The 21,404-nt window shown below is 37.7% G+C and overlaps 1 pseudogene; it reads left to right on the top strand.

Annotated features, from left to right (window-relative positions):
• The first annotated feature begins 658 nt into the window (after positions 1–658).
• On the top strand, positions 659–20,481 carry LOC149837741 (triose phosphate/phosphate translocator, chloroplastic-like; annotated as a pseudogene).
• Positions 20,482–21,404: the final 923 nt, after the last annotated feature.

Here is a 21,404-nt window from a genome sequence, read left to right as displayed (position 1 = left end):
CTTGTCGTCTTCATGCTCATGGCCGGTGTGCCTTCCAACCCTAGCAAAGGCAAGTCCAAGCTCTTCGTAGTCCTTACAGAGAAAGACGACTACCAATGTGTGCCGCAGGGATATCAACTTCCTTAAGCACCAACTTACAGTTTTTTAATGGTCCAAACTAGTCCTCAAATGGGGGACGTCTTCTTGCGTATCACCCCAAAGTGGTCATTCAAAACGTCTTTCTGGGTACTCGTCCTCACATGAGAACCTTTGACCCAACGCAGAAACTCCCCTTCCAAAGCCAGCATGTTGTAACTCTCTCTTAGAGTCAACAAAACATTCTCGCAGAAACCAACGAGCCACGAACAATAACTTTTTCTCCACACACAATCCATTGAGGATCTGTCAACTCAAGGGACCAAAACAATGAGCCTTCTGCTCAACGTGGGCACTTCGCTAACCCACAATCTTGGGAAAGAATTTAAAAGTTTAATTGAGTCTCCTATACCCAAATGTGCAAATCCATCCAGTCGAATCCAACGTGCATTCTCTGCATGCACAAGGCAAACATCACACTCTACCTATGAGCCTAACACACAACTAGTAAAAAACTTTGGCTTATCTATGTTCTCTTAGCCAACTGAACAACAACCTTACATTTTTACTTGTCATCAACAAGATGTCTCATACCATCCTGCCAACATCTGTACTAGGTCAACCACACTTCATCGAAGGGTCGGTGTCTTTCTCTCCTCTGCTTTTGATTCTTTTGGTTTGATTGTCGAGGATTTTTCTTGGTTGGTTTTTTTCGTTTTGTTGATTTCTTTTAAGGATTTTGGAACGTTCAGAAGGGTTTCTCGATCAGCTGGCGTTGGTCACCGGCAGATTTTTCTTCATGGGGTGAGTTTGGTGGTGTTGGAGAATTGTTCATTGAATCTTTGAGTTCTTTCATGAAAATTTTCTCAAGATTGCTTTAGGTACTGATTGGTGAGATTATTATGTTGTATATATTCTCTAATGGTTCCGTTCTGCTTAGCAAATATTTCGCCTACTTTGAAGATATCATGATATAACATGAGACATGCAATAAAGTTCAATTTTTTAAAATTTTAATCTTTTTTGTATATTTCTTTTATATGTTTTCTATAATTTTAATATTCTATATTGGTTTCTATAATTTTGAAAGCAGATTTTTTTAATTTTTCATGAGTTTTTCGCTAGCTGAGAAAATCCTGATAAGGTGATTTGCGAAATTGGTTTGTTAGTCTCTTTCGATTGTCAATTGTATTGTATAAGTTTCTTTGTTTACAGTGATCATATAGTTGAATCAGAATGGCTAGTACGGGAAAGAATTCTTGAATGATTTGCTAGACTTTAACTTTAATAAAGATGAATTATGATTGAAAAAAATAATTTTATGCTTATAAGTTGATGGATAGTTATTTATGTTTACTCCACATCTCAATTATACAGTGGCTGTGTGAGGACAGTGTAAAATCCAATTTATGATAGAATACAAAAGAACCTAAATAAATAAATATGTAGGTATGTATGTATGTATGATTGGCAATGTGTAGGTGCAGACATTCGTGCGGTGCGAATGATTCTAGTTTTCAATGTTACGGATGGTTTCAACTTAATCTCAATCCACAGATGTGTTTATCATTGTTTATTTACTATAAAACATGCTTTGGATTGAAACCATTTCATTGAGAAAGCCTCAAAATTTTTATTACAAAATTAGGTGCAATATGAACCGTTGATTTTTAAATTATTTTATAAATGTGTTCAAATATAAAATTCTCTAATCTAGCATATGATTTCCACTAAATGAACTATAGAGATTGCATCTATGGGATCTGATTTGTAAAACATGTGTCGGGATATATATATATATATATATATATATATATATATATATATATATATGAGTAGCATATAGGTTCTAAACATAGTGACAAATACCACAGATCTATTGAAATATCTGCTATATATAGCATTTTTTTGGTAAAATTATTTAAAAGGAAAAATATGACAATATTTTCAAAGATAATTTTATAACGATATTATTGCAATCATATCATGAAAATCAGTTACTTTTTCTTTTTTATTTCCTTTCTATATCTTAAATATGTTTTTTCTTCTTTCTTTTATATTTTTTACTTGTTTTTTTGTTATATGTATATTTTACTATTTAAACATGTTATTTTCTTACTTATTTCTGCTATTTTATATATATATTTTTATAAATTAAGTGCTAAGATGTTCCTGAGATTTTTTCAAGATTTATCAACTAAACCTATATTATCGTAAGAATCTACCATGCCAGAATATAGTTAAGACCGATATTTGTGTCTATGATTTTAAACAGTTTTATCTCCTAAACCGTCCTAAACAACTTAGAATGACATGCATAGATACCTGCTTAATTTGAATTTACAAATGTATTCTATATAATTTACTTAGTAGAAAACATGCTTTAGATGATGTAATTCTCATGTTTAAAAGTGTTTTTAGAGAGATCAAAATTTGATTTATGAAAACTTTAAGGCCTTGTAAATTCACTTCTATAGTCTCTTTGCATGTTTGTCCAATGGCTCGGCCAAATTTATGATTATGAGTTGCATGACACTTTGTGCTAAGTAAACCAGGTAGCTGGCTACTAGATACTGGTCTTTGGGATCCTTAGTGTGCCATGGGGAGTCATCTCAGCTGCAAAGAGATTTCACAAATTTGTATTGATTGTCTATTGTTGTGAGTTTGTTTTTCATAACATCACTTAACATGTGCTCTATTTCATGGAACACAATCATTGATATGCTTACATATGTGTGCGTGTGTCCTGTGCATGTGCATGACTGTATATGTTCTTCTTCCGGGGGAGGGGTGGGTGTCTTAGTTTTGATATTTCAGCATTTTGTGTGAATTATCTTCTGAAGTTGGATAGATCTAGTTGAGCTTTTTGATACATTTCAATTATTGATCGCCCGACAAGTTTTTTATCTTTCTTGCAGGTACCTTTTGAATGTCATTTTCAATATACTGAACAAGAAGGTTTGTAATTATTTCTCATGTCCATAGTGAGTTTTTCATGATCTGTTATGTTTGTGAACTTTTTAGGGCATTACACTCCTATTTTGGAAGTTATTGGATTGCCATAGTCATCAATTTGTTTTTTATGCCTGTGCATCAATTCAGATAAGGCATCCCATATGTTGTTCATATGTTTTCTTTAGCATTGAAATGGGAAACCATGTTTGGCCAAGTTTTTGAACTTGATATTTCTTTTGCAGCTTTGTCTCTGTTATACATCTTCTGGATGGAGTGGCTTACTGCTTTGTGTGTGAGTGTTGGACTGCAAAAACGTGTTGTGAGTTTCTTCTATTGTTCGCTTTCCATCTCTTCACTGAGTTGCAGTTTGGCTGAGCTGATTCTGATTTAGTTGTTATTATGTGTTCCAATCTTTTAATTCTAAGTGATTTTTGCACATGCTCATGCATTCAGCCAATTGATAAGGAACTATGGATGCTTCTCACTCCAGTTGCTTTCTGTCACGCACTTGGACATGTGATGACCAATGTCTCTTTTGTTGCAGTTGTTGTTTCTTTCACACATACTATCAAAGGTATGGCCTCTGAAGTAGTTTGTTGCAAATTGTTCTAGACTTCTTCTTCCTCATGAAATTGTTTTCATTCTTAATTTGTGTATTCGCAAAGAAACCTGCTTTAATGAAACTTTTTTTCAAGGTGACTTAAGGTGATTGCACTTGAAACTAATCAATTGCCTATTCAATCTATAGAAGAATATTAGCAAGTCTTCCAAATTTCTTGCTGTAAAAAACATTATTTTGCATTTCCACTGCCTTATAGGTTCCTAAAAATTCAATGGAGCTTCATACTATAATATATTGTTGAATGAAGTTCCATGATGGTGTGCATCTGCAGCTCTGGAACCTTTCTTTAACGTTGTCGCTTCTCAGTTTGTTTTGGGTCAGCTGATCCCATTTGCTCTTTGGTTATCCTTAGTCCCTGCGGTAAGTCTTGATCTTTAACCTTTAATTTCATATTATGTTGACTAACTAATTATTTGAATAATTGAGTCTTGAGTAATGATTCAAGTTTCTTATTTTTAGGTTTTGCAACCATGCCATCCAGGTGTATCAATGGCCTCACTGACAGAACTTTCTTTTAATTGGACTGGTTTCATCAGTGCAATGGTCTCAAATATTGTCTTTACATACAGAAGTATCTACTCAAAGAAAGCTATGGTATCATTCTCTCAATGTCATAGTCTTTGGATAGGGTTTGCTTGGAACTTGGATAAGGCTGGTTGGTCCAGTAGGGTCTCCCTTTAGTGCACCTTGGCACCATTTCTCTTCACTTGTGCCCAAGTAACTTTAGTCCATGGGAGACTAGCCCCAAGTTTTCCTACTCTATTGCTCTAGTTGAGCCCTTGCAACTCATGAATTGACATAAGCTGCACAGATTGTGTGAAATTGAAAATGAGGATCGTTGTCTTCATATGTTGGCTAGAACTCCCAGTGCATGAAAGTCGGCAGTTCTCCATTGGCACGCTGCAGCTTGGGTTCTAGTGAGCTTTTAAATAACTATTGGAGATATTTAAATATCAAATTGCCTTTAACCTTGCATGTTGTAGTGTATACTTGCAATACATAATTTTCTTTCATTGTTGGATTAATCACCATGATTTACGTGGTGGTTATCCACAATGTGGATTCATCCCCACATTTGGATTGATCGCTTCCATTAAACCCGCACAGAATCAAGGGGGGACGGTTGCACAAACTGTTTCCACTCTATGCCTATAAAAGGGTATCATGAGCGACCCCCTTATCACGGCAGATACAAAGTTAAAAATAGTTTTCACATACAGGGAAATACGAGAGAGGGTTTAGAGTCTTATCTCTCCATTCAAAGTATTTCCATTCGGTCGTGGGAATCGGTCGTGGGAATCGGTCCTGCTCACTGACTGCATCCGACAGCATGCGCTTGTGGAGGGCCGAAATCCGGCTGAGGAGAAACCGCATCCTCTGCTCCAGCCACCACCAGTCTAATTTTCCCCTGCTCCAGTCGACCTCCACCTACAATAGTTATACAATGGCGGCATCAGGTACTCCAGCCCCCTTGTTTTTCTGTTTTTACACAGATACAATTTCTATTGTGTATTTTTTTTTGTTTGTGCGCAGGCTGCCCATAAGGAACTCCCAACAATGGGTTATGGGCCCACACCCTGCATCTGTTGCACGGAGTGTGTTCTGGTTGTCCATCAATATAGGTCGCCGTGGGGCGATGCTGCAGCTGGTCGTCGGCACCGGCGACTGTCACCGTAGGAAGACAACAAAAAAAAGGGTTTTGGGTTTTTACCTGTGGTCATTGAGCTGCAGGAGCATCAGCCATCGCAGGTGGAAGCCGCGGACTGTCGACGATCCAATGGTCGGCATCTGTTCGGCAACGTACAAGGGTTTAAAAAAAAACTTTTTTCCCTGTTTCCTCTACCATCGGGCGAGGAGAGGTGCAGCGCCGGTTTGGGCTCCGTGAAGGTCGCCAGCAGGTGTGGTGACATTGGTCTCTGGCAAGCGACATGGGTCGTCGGCGGCGATTTGGGTTAACCCTAACCCCCTTTTGCAGAAAACAGAAAACCCTCAGGTTTTCTGTTTTACAGTTTCATTTTTAATCGGATGGACCCGGATTCCACCTGGATCAAGTTAAAACCGGGTCAGACCCAGATCCGGTTATATACCAGGTCTGACCCAGATCAAGCTAAAACTCGGTCAGACTCGGATCTGATTATATACCAGGTCTGACCCAGATCAAGTTAAAACTGGGTCAGGTCCGAATCTGATTATATACCGGGTCTGACCCGGATCAAGTTAAAATCGGGTCAGACCCAGATCTGATTATATACCGGGTCCAACCCAGATCAAGTTAAAACTGGGTTGAACCCAAATCTGATTATTTGTCGAGTCAGACCCGAATCTTGTTCAAGTCGGGTCTGACCCGGATCCAGTTAAAGTTGGGTCTGACCCAGATCCAGTTTGAACTGATTCTGACCTGGATCCAGTAGGGTCCATGCACTATTTGGCCTAAACTGGATCAGGGACTGATTCGGCCCCTCCCAGGACTGGTTCGGAGCCATTTTTTGACCGGTTCCAGTTTCTCACCAGTTCTGAGATGCTAAACCCCTATTTTCATAAATATAAGAAAATACAAGGATTTTGGCATACAGTTATAGGGTTTTTATGAACCTTTGTTCATACTTGACATTGGTTCATAAGGTTCAGAACCGGTTTGGACTCTTGGATAACTGGTTCGGGGTTGTTTCAGACCGATACAAAGTACTTTCAGACTAGTTCCTGCTTGAGGACCTAGAGTTTTACCCATTTAAGCCTATTTTTGTTAGTGTTCATGCATTTATTTGAAATTATGCATGCGTAAATGATTGTTTAATATTGGCATTAAGGATAGTTAGATGACTTAGTGTATTCATGTCACCAAAGTGACTGAATACACGTATGTCATCAAAGAATTTCAACAATATCATACAATTTAAGCTGATATTAACTAAAACTTTAATGAAAAAATCAAAAGAATAAATGCCCTTAATATTGACATTTAAGCCTATTTTTGTTATTGTTCATACATTTATTTGAAATTATGCATGCGTAAATGATTGTTTAATATTGGCATTAAGGATAGTTAGATGACTTAGTGTATTCATGTCACCAAAGTGACTAAATACACGTATGTCATCAAAGAATTTCAATACTATCATACAATTTAAGTTGATATTAACATTGTACTTAGATTCATGAAACGATAAACGACCCAAAAGTAGTTTTATCGTGTTTGGACTTTAAGTAGGGTAAAATAAGATAATTACATCACACATGTTTATCCAAAGGTACCATGTATCGATGGTCTAACTTTACAAGAACCTTAGTTTTACCGAATATGGTCGGTAGGCGAAGTGGTTTCGTGTGTCAGAGCTCTTACCAAAGTAGGACTCTGATGACCCACTTCACTCCCCTGGAAATAAGCATATTAAGGGCATTTATTCTTTTGATTTTTTCATTAAAGTTTTAGTCTCGTACGAATGCTTATTGATACATGTCTTTTATCGTGCAATTTCTAATCATGTGATTTTAGATGGCTCTAGTTGTATACATTTTCTAGATGGATCAAATTTTAGTGATTGGAAAAAGACTGTACTTTTTATATTAGGGTATATAGATCTGAATCTGGCCCTAAGGATAGAAGAACCTGCTGCTCTAACTAATCAAAGTACTATTGATCAAAAGACTACCTTTGAGAAGTGGGAGCGCTCAAATAGACTTAGCTTGTTGCTTTTGCAATCTAAGGTGGTTAAGAATATAAGTAGTGCCATACCACAATGCAGAACAGTTAGAGAGTTTTTAAATGTTATTGAAGCACAATTTGTGAGTTCAAACAAGGCCAAAGCCAGTACCCTGATGTCTAAACTCATATCTATGAAATATACTATAGAAGAAGACATTCGTCAGCACATTTTGAAAATGAGGAACATAGCATCTCAGCTAAATGACATGAAGGTCACCATCTCTGATTCTTTCCTAGTGTATTTAATTCTAGCGTCCTTACCCTTGGAGTATGATCCTTTCAAAATCTCTTACAACACACATAATGATGAATGGACATTTAATGAACTTATGTTCAAGTGTGTTGAAGAAGAAGAGAGGTTGAAAGGTGAGAAGGTGCAGAGTGCACATATGGCTTCTCATGTATCCAAAGTAGGACCAAGGAATAATGCATTTAAGAGAAATGCTAGGAAGAAGCCAACAGGGGATAAGACATTCCAAGGCAAACAATCTGACTCTGATCCCATAAAGTGCTTCTTTTGCAAAAAGAAGGGACATGAAAAGATAGATTGCATAAAGTACAAAAAGTGGTTGGAAAAGACAGGTAATTTGTCAATTATTTCTCATGAATGTAATTTATTATAAATTCCTGAAAATAGCTGGTGGATTGATTCTGGTGCTACTGTTTATATTTCTAACTGTCTACAGTTGTTCCTAAGTAGAAGGGAACCAACAATGCATGAGAAGATCATCTATTCGAGAAACAAGATGTGTTCACATGTGAAAGATGTTGGAACCTGCAGAATTACTCTAGATACAGGCGTAGTTTTCGATCTTCGTGATGTCTTTTATATTTCATCATATAGTAGAAACTTAATTTCAATTTCAAGATTGGATAAATTTGGATATTGTTTGTAGTTTGAAAAATCTAAATTATTCATTTATAGAAATTCAATTGAAATTGGTTTTGCATTAGTTTATGATGGTTTGTATAGATTGAACGTGAAGATCCAAACTCAGAAGTTCTTGACTTCTGAATACGCATTGGTTGGAAATAAACGTAGCTTGATAAATGATATATCTTACATGCTTTGGCATCGAAGGTTTGGTCATATCTCTGAAAAGAGAATAAAGATACTCATAAATGAAGGGATCTTGAAATCTCTAGATTTTACCGACAATGACCCATGTGTTGATTGCATAAAGGCTAAGCATACAAACATATATAAAGAGGGTGTCAAACGCAGTAGTGAGATATTATTGATAGTTCACACAGATGTATGTGGACATTTTTCTCCCTGTTACACAGGCAAAAAATATTTTTTCACCTTTATTGATGATTATTCTCGGTATATGTATATCTACTTGATCTTTGAAAAATCTGATATTTTTCAGATATTTAAGTAATTTAAGAAAGAAATAGATAAACAAACTGATAAAGTTATTAAAATAGTCAGGTCTGACAGAGGTGGTGAATAGTATGGTAGGTTTACTGAGATAGGGCAAAGGAAAGGTCCATTAGTGTGATTTCTCAAAGAGGAAGGCATTGTGCCTCAATATATCATGTCTGGTAGTGCCTATCAGAATGGTGTAGCTGAAAGGAGAAATCAAACGCTTAAAAAAATGGTCAGAGCTATGTTAAATTATTCAACACTTTCTATTAAGTTGTGGGGTGAAAACTTAAGGACAGCTGTGCATATTTTAATTAAGATACCTACAAAATTTGTGCCTAAAACTCCTTATGAGTTGTGGACAGGTAGGAAACCATCTTTATCTTATATGCACATATGGGGATGTCCTGCAGAGGCTAAGTTGTATAACCCTCACATTAAAGCCTTTGATCAAAAAACAACCAGTAGATATTTCATTGGTTATCCAGAAAGATCAAAATGGTACATGTTTTATTGCTCATCTCATTCACCACAGATTGTTGAAACAGATAAGACAAAATTCCTTGAAGATGGTTCAGTAGCATTAAGTGCACTTCAAAACCTTGGTTTTGAGGAAGTACAGGATCTAGTTTTGTAACCTGTTAGGAAAAATACTAAAAGATACCACATTATTATTCATAATGATAATGTGGTTGACCATTCGGTTGTTGATGCACAAATCCAAAGTGAACCTATTGTGGACAATGCGAAACAGCACAAACAGGATGATCAGATTCAATCTGAGCCTGAAGAATGACCTATTTGGAGATCCACAAGAATTATGAGATCTGTCATACACTACAAAAAAATAGTTGATTAGCGACGGAATTTAGCGACGGTGTTATATCGTCGCTACTTAGCGACGGATTAACGAGAGAAATGAATTCGTCACTATAATTGGAGAATTTTACGAAACTAGCGACAGATTATATTCCCTCACAAAATCCGTCGCTACTTAGCGACAGATTGTGTGAGTGAATATTTTGTCGCAATAAATACGGCAGTTCGCGACGAAATTGCGATGGCTAAAATTCTGTCGCAAAATAGCGACGACCTAGGCAACGAAATATTTTCTGTCCCCTTTTTCGTTTTTTGAATTACGATGGCTTAGCGACGGAATTAATCTGTCGCTAAGCCGTCGTGAAATGTCGCATTACCCCTAATCCCAGCCTTCTTCTTCCTTTCTTCTTTCGCTGCTCCCGCCCGCCGCCCTCTCCCTCCTGTCGCCCTCTTCCTTCGGCCACCCTATCCATCCTGTCAACCTCTCTGCCGGCCACCACCGTTCGTCGGAAGTCGATCTCTGTCAACCTTCCGCCGCCGCCGCCCGGAGCAATTGCAGGTATTTCTGGGCCCCACCGTTAAATGGATTGGGGGTCGACCCCTGCGTTTTTCGGCAGGGGGTCGACTCCGCCAGGCGGTCGACCCCGGTAGGGGGTCGACCCTTTGCCATGTCCGGACGGGGGTCAACCCCGGCAGGGGATCAACCCCTTGTCATGTCCGGCAGGGGGTCGACCCCGGGGGTCAACCCCTTGTCATGTCCGGCAGGGGGTCGACCCCTTGTCATGTCCGGCAGGGGGTCGACCCCTTGTCATGTCCGGCAGGGGGTCGACCCTAGTAGGGGGTCGACCCCCTACCGTGTCCGGCAGGGGGTCAACCCCTTGTCGTGTCCGGCCGGGGATCGACCCCCTGCCATGTCTGGTCGGGGGTCAACCCCGACAGGGGGTCAACCCCTTGTCATGTCCGGCAGGGGGTCGACCCCGGTAGAGGGTCGACCCCGGCAGGCGCTCGACCCTGTCAGGGGGTCGACCCCGGCAGGCGCTCGACCCCGTCAGGGGGTCGACCCCGGCAAGGAAAAACCCTTTCCCATTACACCCTCTCCTTCGTCGCGCTCGAGTTCAACCCTCACACCTCTCCATCCGCAGCCTCCTGAGCCTACAAATATGATATTCGTGGATCCATATTCGCCCAAAGATGAGTTGGCAGGATCCTATTGTCCTAAGTTTGAAAGGGTTTTTTTTCATGGTGACTTCATTTTAAAACATCATTTTTTTTGTGCATATTTCTCAACGGAATTCGCTTGTGCCCCACCACCCGTGATAAGTAAGTGACAAAAACAATGCAAATCGGGTAAATACCCGTGGTGAGTAAGTGATGCAAGCGCATCACATGTTATTTAATTTATTGAATGTAACACTTTATTGTTCACACACTCACTTAGTTGTTGATATCTAGGACTGCTTTGTTGGAGTTCGGAGATCATGCTGAGCATGATTTTAATGTATGAATATGGAAGTGTTCTTATTTTTGGAGTACGGAGTCCATGCTAGGCATGGTAGTAGTTAGTGGGATATTAAAGTGTGTTTGCTGCAGGTACATGTTTGACATTTGTTTGATATGAATTATTTCGATGTATTGCAATGTTTGATGTGATTGTATCCATGCTTACATGTAGTTACTTTCAATTTGATTATGTCTTCCATGTGAAATTGTATACTGAAAGCATGCTTCAAATGAATGTATCGTGTCATGAATAGTTTGCACATGAAAATATTAAGTTATCAATGCATGCATCATAATTCTTGTGATTGTATGACATCATATATTGCATGATAAATTTGATATTTTCTTCATCATAGCATTCTGATGGTTCTTTTTTAACTGGTTAGGATACTATTCGTAACATCATACGACAAAATGACTGCAAACCGTGAATGGATGTACCGTAGGATAGTGGACAATGAGTTATCGCATGAATATATGGATGGTGTTGACAGTTTTATTGAATTTGCAACGGCAAGTGTCAGTACAGTAGATCCCACAGGTCGGATTAGGTGTCCCTGCAAGATTTGTAAGAATAATCGATTTGTAGAACCTCATGGCGTTAGACATCACCTATACAGGAAGGGTTTTGTAAGTGATTATCAGAACTGGACGTTTCATGGAGAAGAATTTAGAAACGATTTTGATACACGTGTGAATGTGGTGCACGATAATCCATATACGAATTTGATATTTGATGCCGCAGGAATAGAACTGGGTTCTGCTATGAGTTCTAGTGATGTAAGAACTGTCATAGATGAAGAATCACCAAACGATGCAGCTAGTAGATTTTATGATTTACTTAGAGATGCCGATGAGCCACTTTGGAATGGTTGTGAGAGTCACACTATCTTGTCTGCAGTTCTTCAAAGTTGTGCAATGCTACAACGGGTATATCGTAAATGGTTATCGATTCCATACAAAAGACTATGGTATAAACAAATCAATGATAAATAGTGGCGTGTGTGTCAAGGGTAGCAGCTACGGTGAAAATGAACATGATTACTACGGTGTTATAGAGGAAATAATGGAGTTGACTTACTTAGGCATGAATAACAGGGTTACGATATTCAAGTGTCATTTGGTTTGATCCAACTGCAACAAGACTCGACAAAGCTTCAAGCATTGTGGAGGTGAATCATAAATCCAGGTTTGGAACATATGAACCATTCATATTAGCCTCGCAAGCTCAACAAGTTTATTATACTTCATATCCGAGTATAAAAAAGTCAGATAGAAATGAATGGTGGGCAGTTTGCAAGGTGAAATCCAAACTATACCCCGAGTATGATCAGTTACAGGAAGATGAGTTAGCTGAAGACAGCGATTACTATCAATCAGATGATGTCTATGACTTCGCTTATGGTCACGATGTTGTGCATGATATGCATGTCATATCTCCATTGGTCGATGAAACATTCATAAAGGAATGTGATCCAAGTGATGTACCAAGTGGATGGACAAACAATGAAGAAGAAGAAGAAGAAAGTCAAACTAGTGACGATGAAGAATTCTCAAGCTAGTGAGCAAAATCTTATACTACAAACCTCTATTTAAATGCATTGCAATACTTGATGTGAGTTGTATTGCAATACTTGGTGTGAATGATTAAAAATTTTATTTGAATGTATTGTAATACTTGATACGAATGATTCGAATGCATTGTAATACTTGATGTGAATGATTTCAATTATTTGAATGTATTATAATTTATGCAACGAATGATTTGAATTATTGCAATACTTGATGTGAATGATTTGAATTATTTGAATGCATTGTAATACTTGATGCAAATGATTTGAATGCATTGCAATGCTTGATGTGAATGACGTGAATGCATTGTAATACTTGATGTGAATTATTTGAATGTATTGTATGACATATGTTATTTGTTAGAATATGGTTCGTGGAGGTTATAGTGGTCGCTCATCCAGTAGTAGTCAGGCTCAGCCTTCATCTTCACGGGCTCCTGTGATAGGTATATCATATAACTAATTGGATGCTTGATTAGTTCAAATGCGCATTCTGAGAATTTCTAATGTATTTTTTTACAGATGATGTTGCGCCTGTACACGACCCACCTACATCAGTTGATCACACAAGTCAACAGCCAACACAGAAAACAGGGTCTTCTCAGGCTGGCACAAGAAGACTCATTCGAATAGTGTATATCGATAATCGACCGTAAGTATTTTGTTTTCAATTATTGCATATCTTTTAAATATTTTATATTGATATTTACTGTGTAACAATTCATGAGCAGCACGAGGTTTGAGCCACAAGAAGTATTACGGGAGATTAGGAATTCACTTCTTTAACATCTACCAGGACCAGTTGCTCAATGGAAAGAGTACCCAAAGGAGGTGTTAGACAGATTGCGGTCCTCATTCATGGTATACAGTTGTTCCTCATAGTTAATGTGTTTCATATTTAATTTATTTAAGCAATGTCTACTAACTTTCTGAAAATATTTGTAGGTTTCGAATCGCTTCGCAACTACGGTGAAAGAAAATGATGCAAGGAAAGTGTGGCAGAAGGTGGCTGCCAATCGATTTGCAGACATGCTGCACACTATGAAGACTGCAGCAAAAAAAGCATCTGGCGTAGTAGATGATCTATTACTGTGGAAGAGCCATAGTCCTATTACTATCAGGAGAGATTACTGGGATGAAATGTGCGATAAGTGGGTGGGAGATGCATTTAGAAATCGCTCTGCGAAGGCTGCACAAAATCGATCGAAGATGCCCGCAGCCCATCTACACAGAGGTGAATCTAGGACATTTGGGAGCCACCTGAAGAAAATGGTAACTCATTAATATATAATATTAATTTTATAAGTATTGTTGCAAACTTGTGTACTAAATCTTTTGTTATTTAACTTCGCAGGAAGCAGAAAAATGAGGCAGTGTATCATATAAGGATGTGTTTGTTGAAACACATAAACGGAAGACCACGGGAGTCTTCGTATCAGAGAAGGCGAGAACGACAACGGTATGTATTAATTCTATTAATAATCATTACAATATATATGCAAGTTATCATAATGTTATCATTAATTATTAATTAATACTTTAAACATTATTTTGTAGGAGGCATATGAGCAACAAATGGTAGAGCGATATGGCGATGACGCTACTCAGCATCCATCATTTGATCCTACATCATGGGTGACTGCAGCAGATGAACCCAAAAAAGGTTGTGTGTTCGGGTTTGGGAGTAATATGAACACTTCACCAGTTATTGGTTCTTCCAGTTACGGCTCACCGACTTCTTGCGCCGACATAAGCTCCAAGCAGCCGACCATTCTTTTCGGTGATGATGTACGCCAGATCATTAATGAATCACTGAATAACTACTTCCAATACACTGTCGCCCCCTTTCTCCGAAATGAGATCAAGGCCATTGTTCTGGAAAGGGGATCTTTGATTCCAGGTCCCTCTCAGGTATAATCACATATTCAGTTTTTTGTCTGCCTTAGAACACATATGAGCATAATCGAATCACATATATAACTTTTTGCCTGCCTAAGAACACATATGAGCATGTTATAATCACATATTCAGTTTTTTGACTGCCTTAGAGCACATATGAGCATGCTATAATAACATATAGAGTTTTTTTATTGCCTTAGAGCACATATGAGCATGCTATAATCACATATAAATTTTTTTTGCCTGCCTAAGAACACATATTAGCATGATAGAATCACATATAAAGTTTTTTTGACTGCATTAGAACACATATGAGTATGCTATAATCACATATTCAGTTTTTTGACTGCCTAAGAACACATATGAGCATATTATAATCACATATTCAGTTTTTTGACTGCCTTAGCACACATATGAGCATGCTATAATAACATATAGAGTCTTTTTATTGCCTTAGAGCACATATGAGCATGCTATAATCACATATAAAGTTTTTTTGCCTGCCTTAGAACACATATGAGCATAATCGAATCACATATATAACTTTTTGCCTGCCTTACAACACATATGAGCATGATAGAATCACATATAGAGTTTTTTGCCTGCCTTAGAGCACATATGAGCATGCTATAATAACATATAGAGTTTTTTTATTGCCTTAGCGCACATATGAGCATGCTATAATCACATATAAAGTTTTTTTGCCCGCCTTAGAATACATATGAGCATAATCGAATCACATATATAACTTTTTGCCTGCCTTAGAGCACATATGAGCATGATAGAATCACATATAGAGTTTTTTGCCTGCCTTAGAGCACATATGAGCATGCTATAATAACATATAGAGTTTTTTTATTGCCTTAGACCACATATGAGTATGCTATAATCACATATAATTTTTTTTGCCTGCCTTAGAGCACATATGAGCATGTTATAATCACATATTCAGTTTTTTGACTGCCTAAGAACACATATAAGCATGATAGAATCACATATAAAGTTTTTTTGACTGCATTAGAACACATATGAGCATGCTATAATCACATATTCCGTTTTTTGACTGCCTAAGAACACATATGAGCATGTTATAATCACATATTCAGTTTTTTTACTGCCTTAGCACACATTTGAGCATGATAGAATCACATATAGAGTTTTTTTATTGCCTTAGAGCACATATGAGCATGCTATAATAACATATATAGTTTTTTTATTGCCTTAGAGCACATATGAGCATGCTATAATAACATATAGAGTTTTTTTATTGCCTTAAAGCACATATGAGCATGCTATAATCACATATAAAGTTTTTTTGCCTGCCTTAGAGCACATATGAGCATGCTATAATCACATATTCAGTTTTTTGACTGCCTAAGAACACATATGAGCATGTTATAATCACATATTCAGTTTTTTGACTACCTTAAAACACATATGAGCATGTACAAATCACATATAGAGTTTTTTTACTGCCTTAGAACATATATCATTTATGATAGAATCACATATAAATTTTTTTGCTTTGCCTGCCTTAGAGCACATATGAGCATGCTATAATCACATATTCAATTTTTTGACTGCTTTAGCACACATACGAGCATGATCGAATCACATATATAGTTTTTTGCCTGCCTTAAAGCACATCTGAGCATGGTAGAATCACATATAGAGTTTTTCTAGATGCCTTAGAACACATATGAACATGCTATAATCACATATTCAATTTTTTGACTGCCTTAGCACACATATGAGCATGATAGAATCACATATATATATAACTTTTTGTCTGCCTTAGAGCACATATGAGCATGATAGAATCACATATAGAGTTTTTTTATTGCCTTAGATCACACATGAGCACATGATAGAATCACATATAGCGTGTAATTTATTTCATTATATTTTGTTTATCAATACTGATTGTTCTTTTCTTGTGTAGGTTGCTAGCGATAATCAGCGTAGTGGAGCTGAAGGGACAGATAAAGACAATGAACAAGAAGACGCACAAAATCTTGGCAATGATTAGAGAACTGTGTTGAAGAAGTTCTATTTTTTTATGTTTCCTAATTGTAATTGTTGAATTGTAAATAATTAAACTTGTTAATTTTAAGGTGGAACAATTAATTGTTGTAGATTCTTGTTATATGAAATTTTTTGTGTGGTTTGTTTTTTATTTACAGGAAATATAAATTGTACAGGAAATATAAATTGTACAGTTCTCGGTATTTAATTTTCAAATAATTTTTTTTAATTTTCTTTCGTGTTTGCGACGGATTAGCGACGGAACCATCCGTCGCTATTCATATTAATCTAGCGACGGCATAGCGACGAAAGTAAATCCGTCGCCAAGCCGTGGTCGTCGTTTAGTACCGGCGGATTGGCGACGGAATATAGCGCTCGTTAGTTCGTCGCAATTAGCGACGGACCTGGCGACAGAATAATTCTGTCGCCAGTTAGCGTCGAAATATTCGCGACGTAAGCATACCGTTGCCTCGTTGTCGCTAATCCGTCGCTAACATGGGTAGCGACGGATTAGCGACAGAATGTGGTCGTCGCTAATCTACTGCTTTGTTGTAGTGATACATCCTGATTATGTGGTGTACCTTCAGGAGCCTAATGATTTCATAGATGTGGATAATGACCCATTGACTTTTATGAAAGTTGTAAAAAGAAAACAATCTACACACTGAATAAAAGTCATGAAAGAAGAGTTAGACTCTATGACTAAAAATCAAGTGTGGGATCTTGTCAAGTTACCTAAGAGAGTAAATCCCATAGGATGTAAATGGGTCTTTAAGACTAAGAAGGACTCCAAAGGTAATATAGAGAGACATAAAGCAAGATTGGTTGCTAAAAAATTCACCCAGATGGAGGGCATTGACTACAATGAGACATTTTCTTTTGTTTCAACTAAAAAGTCGATGAGGATAATTTTGGCCCTTGTAGCTCATTATGACTTGGAGCTATACCAGATGGATGTGAAAACAACGTTTCTCAACGGGGATCTCAATAAAGAGGTATATATGGATCAACCTCTTGGTTTCTCTGAAAATGATTGTCTGGTTTGTAAGCTCAACAAATCAATATATAGACTTAAACAGGCCTCCCGACAGTGGTATATTAAATTTTCTCAAGTCATTATGACTTTCGAGTTTACAGAAAATATTTTTGATCAATGTATATACCTTAAGGAAAGTGGGAGTAAGTTCATTATATTAATGTTGTATGTGGATGACATTTTACTTGCAACCAACGATATAAAGTTGCTTTCAGAGACAAAACAATTTCTTGCATCAGATTTTGATATGAAAGATATGGGTGAGGTTGCTTATGTTCTTGGCATTGAAATCCGTCGAGACAGAGCAAAAGGTTTTCTAGGCCTCTCTCAGAGATTCTATATAGATAAGGTGTTAAAGCAATATGGGATGAGGAATTGTTCTCCTAGTTCAACACCCATATCAAAAGGTGACAAGCTAAGCCTAAAGGATTGTCCACAGGATGATATTGACAAAGCATGAGTGTTTATCTATATGCATCAATTGTTGGCAGCTTGCAGTACGCGCAGACATGTTCTCGACCAGATATTTCTTTTACAATAGGGGTGCTTGGCAGATTTCAATCTAACCCAGGTATGTCCCATTGAAAGGCTGCCAAGAAAGTCTTTCGGTACTTGCAAGGGACAAAAGACTATATGTTGATGTATCATAAAGTTGATTACCTCGAGGTCATTGGCTACTCAGATGCAAACTTAGGAGGATGCCTTGATAGTAGAAAGTCTACTACTGGGTACGTCTTCTTACTTGCTGGGGGCGCGATCTCTTGGAGGAGTGGGAAACAGACAACCACTGCTGCCCACACCATAGAGGCAGAATTCATAGCATTATACGAGACTACCTCGCAGGCTATATGGTTAAAGAACTTCATATTACAGTTAAAGGTGGTTGATTCTATTGGAAAGCCACTAAAGGTCTACTATGATAATGAAGTTGTGGTGTCATTTTCGAACAACAACAAAAGTACTATGTCATGTAAACATATGAAATTGAAGTATTTTGTTGTTATAGAAAGGACGAAGAATCATTTAGTGCATATTGTTAATATTGGTATCAAAGAGATGATCATTGATCCTCTTACTAAAGGGCTAGCACCGAGATTATATTCCGAACATGTAATGAGGATGGACTTGTTAAACTCTTTTTAACATATGCATATAAATAAAGTGATCACTTTCGGTTCATGATTCTCATTATTTTTGTTGTTAATCTCATAAGGATTAAAGATTCAACTAAGTACCTATATAATAGAATAAAAAGGTCATTCTATTCATCAAGTTATTCCCGTAAGGTTTTCTGGTTAAAGAGTTTATCGTCAAATCAAGTGGAAGAATGTTGGATCAATCACCACGATTTACATTGTGGTTATCCACGCTGTGGATTCCTCCCCACATCTGGATTGATCGCTTTCGTTAAACCCGCACAGAATCAAGAGGGAACGGTTGCACAAACTGTTCTCACTCTGTGCCTATAAAGGGGTATCATGAGCGACCCCTCTTATCACGGCAAATACAGAGTGAAAAATAGTTTTCACATACAGGAAAATACGAGAGAGGGTTTAGAGTTTTACCTCTTCATTCGGAGTATTTTCATCCGGTCGCGGGAATCGGTCCTGCTCACCCACTGCATCCAGCAGCCTGCGCTTGTGAAGGGCCTCAGTCCGGCTGAGGAGAAACCGCATCCTCTGCTCCAGCCACCACCAGTCTGGTTTTCCCCTGCTCCAGTCGACCTCCACCTACAGCAGTTATACAATGGCGGCATCAGGTACCCTTGTTTTTCTGTTTTTACACAGATACAGTTTCTGCCGTGTATTTTTTCTGTTTGTGTGCAGGCTGCCCATAAGGAACTCCCAACATCCATTTCTACTTGACATTACTAACGTGTATGCTTACATTTCAATAATTGTCCTCTTATTTTGCCTTCCACCTGCAATAAGTGTAAGTTGGACCATCTACTCTTGATTTCTAGCGTGTCCTTTTCTATATTGATTCAGACATGCATTTTATCTTTCATGTATAGATTGAGGGGCCCAAGTTGATGCAACATGGTTTCAATGATGCCATTGCAAAGGTTGGACTTTTTAAATTCCTCTCTGACCTATTCTGGATTGGAATGTTCTATCACCTTTACAATCAGGTGAGCAACTACTTTACAGAAGCTCTACTTTTCTGATTCCCTTTATTTTAAGACTGATTATGATATGTAGGTTTTGGATTTTCCCTAAGGGTCCATGTGAGTTGCACTAATCTAGTCATATTTTAGAAATCTCTTCATATGTAAATGAGAATAAATAAACAACAGATACAACATTTAAATTTTAACAATAAAGAGTGCAATAATGTATTTTTGTAAGCCTCAAGGTACAGATGCATGTTTATTTTCATTCATGATCTAACATGAGAGTCATGAACCACTGCAGCTAAGCACGAACACTTTGGAACGAGTCGCACCTCTTACCCATGCAGTCGGAAATGTGTTGAAGCGAGTCTTCGTTATAGGGTTTTCTATCACCGTGTTCGGTAAGCCCATGTCTGTTTTTTCAGATTGATGAACATATTGTTGAAAAGCTATTTCTATGAAAATTCCAGTCAAAATAGTTCATCATCTGGATGTCTTCATGTGGGAATTCTATCTTCCTTTTCTGTTTCATACTACTTTTAGTTATGGACGTGAGGGATTTTGTCATCGAACCATTCAGGCAATAAGATCTCAACCCAGACGAGGCATTGGTACAGTCATAGCCATAGCTGGTGTTACCATATACTACCTGATAAAGGCAAATATGGAAGAACAGAAAAGGGTACAGATTATATTATTTTGACACTTTATTGGTAAATACTTCCAGTTTCTTATGCTAGTTAACTTGCCAATAATAGAAGGCTGCCACTGCCGCTGTTGCTGCTGCATCATAAGTCATGTCACCAGCTCCCATTTTTTGTGTGCCTATCAACAACCAGTCTGGGCTCTCAAAAAATAGAGGTTTTATCTGTTGTTTAGATATTTTTGCATGGTTTTTACTGCAATTAGTGGCATCTTGTAGAAATAAGTGTGATCTTTAGTGAGTAGCACAGTTCCCTCTGGTTATTGTATAATTGAGATAAGCAGAGAGCTCATCTTTGAATGAACTTTTGCATCTTGTAATTTTTGCTTACATGCAAGGTGCACTGTTCCTGAAAATTATGAAATACCATTTTCAGTTTCCATTTTCTTTCCCCTCTTGATTTGTCGCCTATGATTTCATAATGCCTGAATCTCAAAGGATGTCGTTAGCAACCATTTTTTTCTCCAATTTGTAGCAGTAATCACCATAAGGGGATGTTTGGGTGCACCCACTTACCCAGATAATCGAGATAAGCTGGGAAATCACATTATCATCTATATTAGAAGATCCCCCTTCTCCTGTTCATCTGGATAAGCGGTTGCATCCAAACACCACCTAAGAGTATGAACTAAGGATTTCATCTCTTTGCGGCACAAGTTTTTGCTAATATTAGGATTTAAGTTTAGAATTCACTTTATTACAAAAATAATTAGTCATGCATCAAAGAGAGCATATGGATGCCAATAAAATACTGCGCCATTGGGCTCTTTTCTCTTGTTGCACATATTTTTCCAATTGTTGAATCGGTGGGTGCAACATGGAACTCTGTATTCTGAACATTTATCATCAGTTCCCAGAACTTGTTCGATTGGATGAGCAGTTTATGATCAAACATCCACTCATTATATATTCCGACATAGTTTCTATAGGACTTGATATGCAGAGAATTCCTTGTCATCTTGAGAACTGTTGGAGATGATTTTTGTGTTTCAGTGGTATGGTGTTTCACTTACG

This window comes from Nuphar pumila, chromosome 5, assembly GCF_984573655.1.
Source record: "Nuphar pumila chromosome 5, dmNupPumi1.hap1.1, whole genome shotgun sequence".
NCBI lineage: Eukaryota > Viridiplantae > Streptophyta > Magnoliopsida > Nymphaeales > Nymphaeaceae > Nuphar > Nuphar pumila.
This window is presented reverse-complemented; position numbering and strand designations above follow the sequence as displayed.